The sequence below is a fragment of the Pelophylax lessonae genome, assembly GCF_965119305.1.
Source record: "Pelophylax lessonae genome assembly, chromosome: 6".
Taxonomy (NCBI): domain Eukaryota; kingdom Metazoa; phylum Chordata; class Amphibia; order Anura; family Ranidae; genus Pelophylax; species Pelophylax lessonae.
The window spans coordinates 267837098-267844332 of NC_138773.1; the positions used below are offsets into that span (position 1 = coordinate 267837098).

General features: G+C 44.3%; 1 protein-coding gene across 1 annotated transcript in view; it reads right to left on the reverse strand.

Moving 5' to 3' along the window:
* PSMD14 (proteasome 26S subunit, non-ATPase 14) overlaps positions 1 to 6754 on the reverse strand; it is a 163634-nt gene extending 156880 nt beyond the window's left edge. Inside the window, exon 1 of the mRNA XM_082261044.1 lies at positions 6619 to 6754. The gene's annotated coding sequence lies outside the window, so the exon portion shown is untranslated. The remainder of the gene's footprint in view (positions 1 to 6618) is intronic.
* Between the last annotated feature and the right edge of the window lie 481 nt (positions 6755 to 7235).

Below are 7235 nucleotides of genomic sequence, written 5' to 3' on the forward strand. Positions count from 1 at the left end.
TATTAAAGAGGCTTTACGTGGGGTCAATGTGACAAAGGAACGAATACACTAAATCTCAGCCAGGCACCTAGCATTTCTAGAAAGTAGGATCAGCAATGGCAGTTTTCTTACTTCTTAGCACAGGATTCCCTTAAACAGTTTGCAGTTAATGAGATCATTTCCATGAGAAGTACGATTCTCAGAAATCCCTCAATGTGCAATTGTCACATCACATGACCCGTTGGCACTTGTTGCAATTCTGTTTGGGCCAACGGATGATTGCATTTTTAGAGGTATTGGAACTACCCTTGACAATATTTGACCATATCCACAGCAAACCATGAAGTCTCTAATCTGTAATTCTGAGACTCAAATGTAAATCCTTACATATCAAGATAAAACAAAGTTTCTCAGATCTACACTACCTTGCAGACTACAACTGTTCTTTGGTAACTTTGGAGAGGGGGAGAGGACAAAAGAAGAACACAACACAAGGGTGGTAACTGCGTATTAACAGGAGGCAGGAAACACGAGAACCGAGGCTAAGGCAATGTTCACACTTCGTGCATGTCGGGAATATGAACAAAACTGGGCACTTTCCCGACATGCACTGAAATGTGCTGCCCTTTAGCAGACGCATGGCGGTGCCAGATTTTTCCATTCCAGGTTTGGTTCCATGCGGTGCAATTTTGCAAAAAAAGAGGCAGGGACTTCTTCTGCACATTTCTCATGCATAGAGCAGCCTATTGAAATGAACAGTTCCTCTACAGGAGGCTCAGGCACACACGGGCACTCTGTTGTACTAGCATGTTATGAACGAAGCCTAATGACTCCTGGGAGCACTTCTAAACTCTCAGACTTGTGTATTCTTTAAGTGGGCAGAGCCATCTCAGTGAACTGTCCTGGAGGAGGATTATGGGAACTAGGCAGAAACATAAGTCCTGCTTTGTAACCGAAAAACTTCTGTTACATAAACCACACTTGCCAATATCAGAGGTGTGAAAAAAGCGGGCACTCACCTCTTCTACAGTTCAAGCCACACCTAACACAGGGAATGCTGCAATAAAGGAGAGCGCCAATAAAAAAATAAAAAAAAAAAACGGAGCTGTTTTGTATATCAAAATATACAAAGCAGAAGACTGCTGTAGAGACTTAAGAATTAAAATACACCCATGTTTCTCAGAGGCAGTGATAGAAGATGTCTCTATATAGAAAATGTTTTAGATTTTTTTTTTTTTAAATACCCATGATGTCACATTATGCTGCTATTTAAACAGAAATAGTGCTAAGTGTTGTGGATCCTGAAGAAAATTTGCTGATTTTTAATTTTACACAGATTCTATAAAATGCTTGTTAAAGTTCCTGTCATTTTGCCCATTCAGTACAATGGAACTGTTCTCTTAATAGCGACCTTCTCATTCCAAATGATACTTGCCACTTGCTGCTCCCCTGAACCAGCTCACACTGGTCCTTTTACTCTGGTAGGCAAACAGGATGACTGGGCAGGAGAGGAATGGTAAGCATTAATAGGAAAGAAAGTGGGCTATCAAGAGAACTTGAAACCTTAATATAAACAATGATAGGGCAGCACGTTGGCTATGTGGTTTGCACTTCAGCCTGGCAGCACTAGGGTCATCGGTTTTCCCTGTGCCTGCATGGGTTTCCTCACACACTCCAAAGACATGCTGGTTGGTTAACTGGCTTCTGTCTAAATTAGTATGTGTCTGTATCAATGCCAGTTAGGGACCTTAGATTGTAAGCTTCCTGAGGGCAGGAACTGACGTGAATGAATAATATATATGTAAAGCGCTCACTAAATTGATGGCACTATACAAGTACCTGAAATACATAACCCTCTGCTTAGAGGATCTGGCTCAGTGCAGCACTATCTAGGATAGCAGTCCTCAACCAACAATGGTGCGCCATTCCTCCAAGGTTTACATTTATTATTACTCTTTTTTTTTTTTTTTACCTAATAAATTTCATTTTAGTCAAACTACTTGGACCAACTAAGTGCCTTCTTTCTGTATGGTATTTTCCATGCTCCCTATTTTTCTACATGTGCTACTATCAGGTAATGGCTCCACACCATATTAGGCGAGTTAGAGAAGTGGTCATCAACCCTGGTCCTCAGGGCACACTAACATGCCAGATTTGCAAGAGAACTGAAATGCATCACAGGTGATATCATTTGCTGCTCAGTGATTGCAGTATTCTAGTCTGCATCTCCCCAAGGTAATACTTAAAATCTGGCCTGTTAGTGTCCCCTGAGGACCGGAGTTGAGGACCACTGAGTTAGAGGACTAGGACCGGTGAGTCATTATGAACACCGTCACCTCTTGGCCCTTGCTGGCAGGTTTTCGGCTACTAAATTTTTTTCAAATTGCTATTCCTCCTTCCATTGACACAAACATTGTTGCGCTATTTCTCCCACTGACATCAATAAGGGGGGCTAGGCATCCTCCAACTGAAGCCAACAAAGGGCCCTATTCTTCCTTTTACCTACACCAAAAACTGCTTGCTTTTCCTTCTGCCGCTGACACCAAAGATGAGCATTATTCTCACTGATGCGGCACTATTCTTCACAGCAATGCCAATTATGTGCCACTATTAAACCCACCAACATACAACTTCTGACTGAAGTCAATTCCTATCATTGACACCAACTACACCCCACTCTGCTCCTATCGACACAAATTAATTTCTACCACTGAAAAAATGGTGCGCTTTTCCTTCTCCTACTGACACCAATAAAGGGTGCTAATTCTTACTTCCATTGACAGCAATGGTGCACTATTCCTACTCCAACTGATACAAAAATGGGGTGCTATATCTACTCCCACTAAAGGCAATGATGCCGCACTATTCCTTCCACTGACACCAACAATGTACCACTACTCCTCCCGTTGAAGCTAACAGCACCCCTCAATGCTTCCATTGACAATGCACTATTCCTCCAACTAATGCTAATGATGAGGCTCAATTCCTCCATCTAATACCAGTGCATTTTTTTTTTTTTTTTTTTTTAATCCCAATGACCAGAGTCTGGTCCCCAAACAGTCCAAAGGACAGTGAATTGGCCCTTTAGTTTGAAAAGCTGGAAGAACCCTCTGGTAGGACAACTCCTGTATGAAGGTTGCACTCTTTAGGTCAAATTTACAACAAAATGCACGCTGCAAAACATACTGTCGTAACATGAGCCCCACCGTCATCTGAGGGAAGGAGACAAAGCTCCCTGACCCAATGAATGAAAGAACAGGAAAGCTCACATAGGACAGAGCCCAACATTACAGAGGAATAGAGGCGGCCCGACACCGCGGGGGCAATAGAGGCGGCCCGACACCGCGGGGGCAATAGAGGCGGCCCGACACCGCGGGGGCAATAGAGGCGGCCCGACATAGTGTCTCGTCTGTAACAAAGTAAACCTACCAGCCTGCTCACTGTCTGCTTTGGAATGTATACGGACCTAAACAAGTGCAGCTCAGTGGTGTACATTCTAGCACAGTGGATGTGTGTCAGGATGACTGAATTCTTGAACATTTGCAGGAGTGACGTCACCCTGCGCCAACCAATGAAGCCGCTCATAGTCTGACACCCAGAAGAAGCCGGTATGGGGTATCAGACGATTGAAACACAGGCAAGTTTTGCTCCCTTTAGTTCCATTTTAAAGCAGTAATAAACCCTAAAGCAAACATTTATCATACTGCAGCTTACCAACTCTGAGTCTGCTTTTATAGCTCAGCATTTTAAATCTCAGGCAGATTTGCCGTGATCCTGACCGCAATTTAAAAACGAATGACAAACTGCAGAACGCACATTTGAGATGCTATTCATTTGAATGACACCTAAAGTCATCGTGCTGAAATCACGGCAAAGCGCATCGCGTGAAGCGTGTCGCCCAAATGAAGCTCCTGAACTTTTGTTGGGTGACAAGCTTCCCATAATGCAGTTTGCTGCTATTGCAGTGTGATTCATCGTACGAAAATTGCGGCAAAACAGCACTGCTATTTTAGGTGCCATTCAAATGAATAGCATATCAAATGTGCGTTCTACAATTTTTCATTCGCAAGTGGGCGTTTCAAAATCACGGGCAGAATCATGACAAATCTGCCTGCGATTCAAAATACTGAGGTGTGAATGCAATTCAGCCTTAGATGTGATTGGCTGCATTCATTTTCTTTTTTAGGATTTCTTTACTTTATTTTCATCTGGTGATCTAGCCAGTAAGTCTGGTGTTTTTCAAAAGAGCAAACTTTCTTGCAGATATAGCAGATAGTTGAGACTGAGATGTTTACCACCAACCAGTCTCCTAGTCTGACAATGGTGCTGTCCACAGGTGTCTCTGTTGTTCCCTCATTCAGAGTAGGTGTCCCTGTGCTGCTCCTCCAGAGTGGGGACACTTATACAGGAGGTGTGTTACAGAGCTGCAGGATTCTGGATAAAACAAGAATCACATTTTTTTGCTTAGAATAAAGATCAGGATGCTCGGCGTAACATCATCTTTTATGTACTTAGTTACTTGGATCCAAGCTGGACCATTGTAAATATGTGAAAATTGCCACACCTAAACTTCAGCTTTAAAGTGATATTAAACCTAAAAGTATAATATATTGCAGTTTACCAATCATAGTGGCTGCATTACTTTCTTTTTTTAGCTTTTTCCCTTCTGTTTTCACCTGGTGATCTGGCCAGTAAAACCTCCTGCATAAGGCCGGGGTAACACACACTCCATTGTCAAAGTATAAAAGTATTGGGACGCCTGCCTTTACACCCACATGAACTTTAATGACATCCCAGTCTTAGTCCATAGCGTTCAATATGGAGTTGGTCCACCCTTTGCAGCTAAAACAGCTTCAACTCTTCTGGGAAGGCTGTGCACAAGGTTTAGGAGTGCGTCTATGGGAATGTTTGACAATTCTTCCAGAAGCGCATTTTTTTTGAGGTCAGGCACTGATGTTGGATGAGAAGACCTGACTCGCAGTCTCCACTCTAATTCATCCCAAAGGTAATCTATTAGGATGAGGTCAGGACTCTGTGCCGGCCAATCAGGTTTCTCCACCCCAAACTCGCTCATCCATGTCTTTATGGGCCTTGCTTTGTGCACTGGTCCAAATCATTTGGTGGAGGGGGGATTTATGGTGTGGGGTTGGTTTTCAGGGGTTGGGCTTGGACCCTTAGTTCCAGGGAAAGGATCATTAAGGCGTCAGCATACCAAGACATTTTGGACAATTTCATGCTTCCATCTTTGTGGGAACAGTTTGGGGATGGCCCCTTCCTGTTCCAACATGACAGCGCTTCACTGCACAAAGCAAGGTCCACAAAGACATGGATGAGTAAGTTTGGGGTGGAGGAACTTGACTGGCCTGCACAGAGTCCTGACCTCAAACACTTTTAGGATGAATTAGAGAGGAGACTGCATGCCAAGTCTTCTCATCCAACATCAATGCCTGACCGTACAAATGCACTCCTGGAAGAATGGTCAAACATTCCCATAGACACTCCTAAACCTTGTGGGCAGCCTTCCCAGAAGAGTTGAAGCTGTTATAGCTGCAATGGGTGAGCCAACTCAATACTGAACCCTACGGACTAAGACTGGGATGCCATTAAAGTTCATGTGTGTGTAAATGCAGGCGTCCCAATACTTTTGACAATATGGTGTATATGTGCGGCTGTGGTTCCCATCGTTGGGTCCGGTGCGTTTCCGTTCACCAGTTTAGGTGCAAATCAGGTCAGTTTTTATGCCTGAATTCACACCGGAACCAAACAGAAACATGCACAGAAAACTTTTGGAATGCAGACTGGGGCCGCCCCGATCCATTGGGAGCCGCTCACTCGGGGGAACCTGCATCCAATTCACACATATGTGAACCCCGCCTTAGAGTGCCTCCACTCTGGATGAAGGGGCACAGGGGGGGGCACCATTAGACATCAGCATTGTCAGTCTGGGGGGAGGGGAGTGTTAGATGTACTAGCAAATATAAATACACTAACATACTTGAATCCAAACCCCAGCTCACACTTTATAAGCTTTTTTTTTTTTTTTTTTTTGGGGGGGGGGGGGTTACATAAATGCTGATCATTGTAAGCACCCCTGCCAGTAGTAAAATGGTTTGTCTCATCTCCGCAACTCCAAGACAGTGTGTTCTTCTGAAAAACAACAGACTTACTGGCTGGATCACCAGAATAAAATAGGGAAAAAAAGAAAACTAGAGCAGCCATCGCATCTATGAATTGGGAAGCTGCACAATCATAAATGTTTTATTTTGGGGTATTTACCACCTTAAGCTTTGAGAAGTAAACCTGGGAATCTGATTGGTTGCCATGCAGAGGTGCCCCAGCCCTGGCAGCCCCCCTCTTTGTATCAGGAGAAGGGCCCTGTAGAGCCCAGTGATGACAGGTTCTCATAGAAGGATGAGTCGGCATTCCTAGAAAATAGGAAGGCCCTGCCACCGTTATAGTGACCCAGCCGTGTCCTCACATTCACCAACACAACACAGCAGCGTTGCCATGCCTCCATACACCTACTCGAATCCCAGGCTTCACCAGCGGCCTAGTCCCTCCTCGGCCTCTCTTTCCACCTGCAGACTCTGCAGTCAGGCGGCCTCCTGTATGAAGCGCTGCCTGCCGCTCTGGACTCACCTTACACTACAGCGCTGAGCGGAACCCTTCCGACCACAACAGAATCTCCTACCGGCAGCCGCAGTGAATCAGCCGGATTTCATTCAAAGCAATGTGCAGAAACTACTTCCGGGTGCAGCGTGACGTTTCCACAACTTCGCTTCTGGTGACCAATAGGAAGACGCGCGGGGAAGTGAGCGTTCTACGTTGACTCGTACGTGAGGTGAAACGTGCCTTCTGTGGGCACTAGAGTGAAAGTCTAATGCTCAGGCACTGTTCCCAGTAAAGGAGCCATGTTGGAGAAGTTGTTTTGGTGCCTGAATCACGATGATTGTGCCGAAATCTCGGCGTGTTGAGTAGGCCTTTGTTAGGCATTGTTATGGAGAGTTCAGATCGATAGTTCAGCTTTTCTATGGAAATGTTTATTCTAAACTGTTGGTTTTCTTAGCTGTTCAGGATAGTTTACTGCACCTGGAATCTATTTATATAGTTTTAAATGGGAATTCGGAGCTGTCACCCTTTTCTCTTTGTCTGGAGCTAATAAAATATTTTGACTGTAGTTAAATTGTATCTTCAGGTTTATTTTTAAAAATGAGGGATAGTGTAGGAAAGGGTTAAAAATCAATACACTTTTTTGT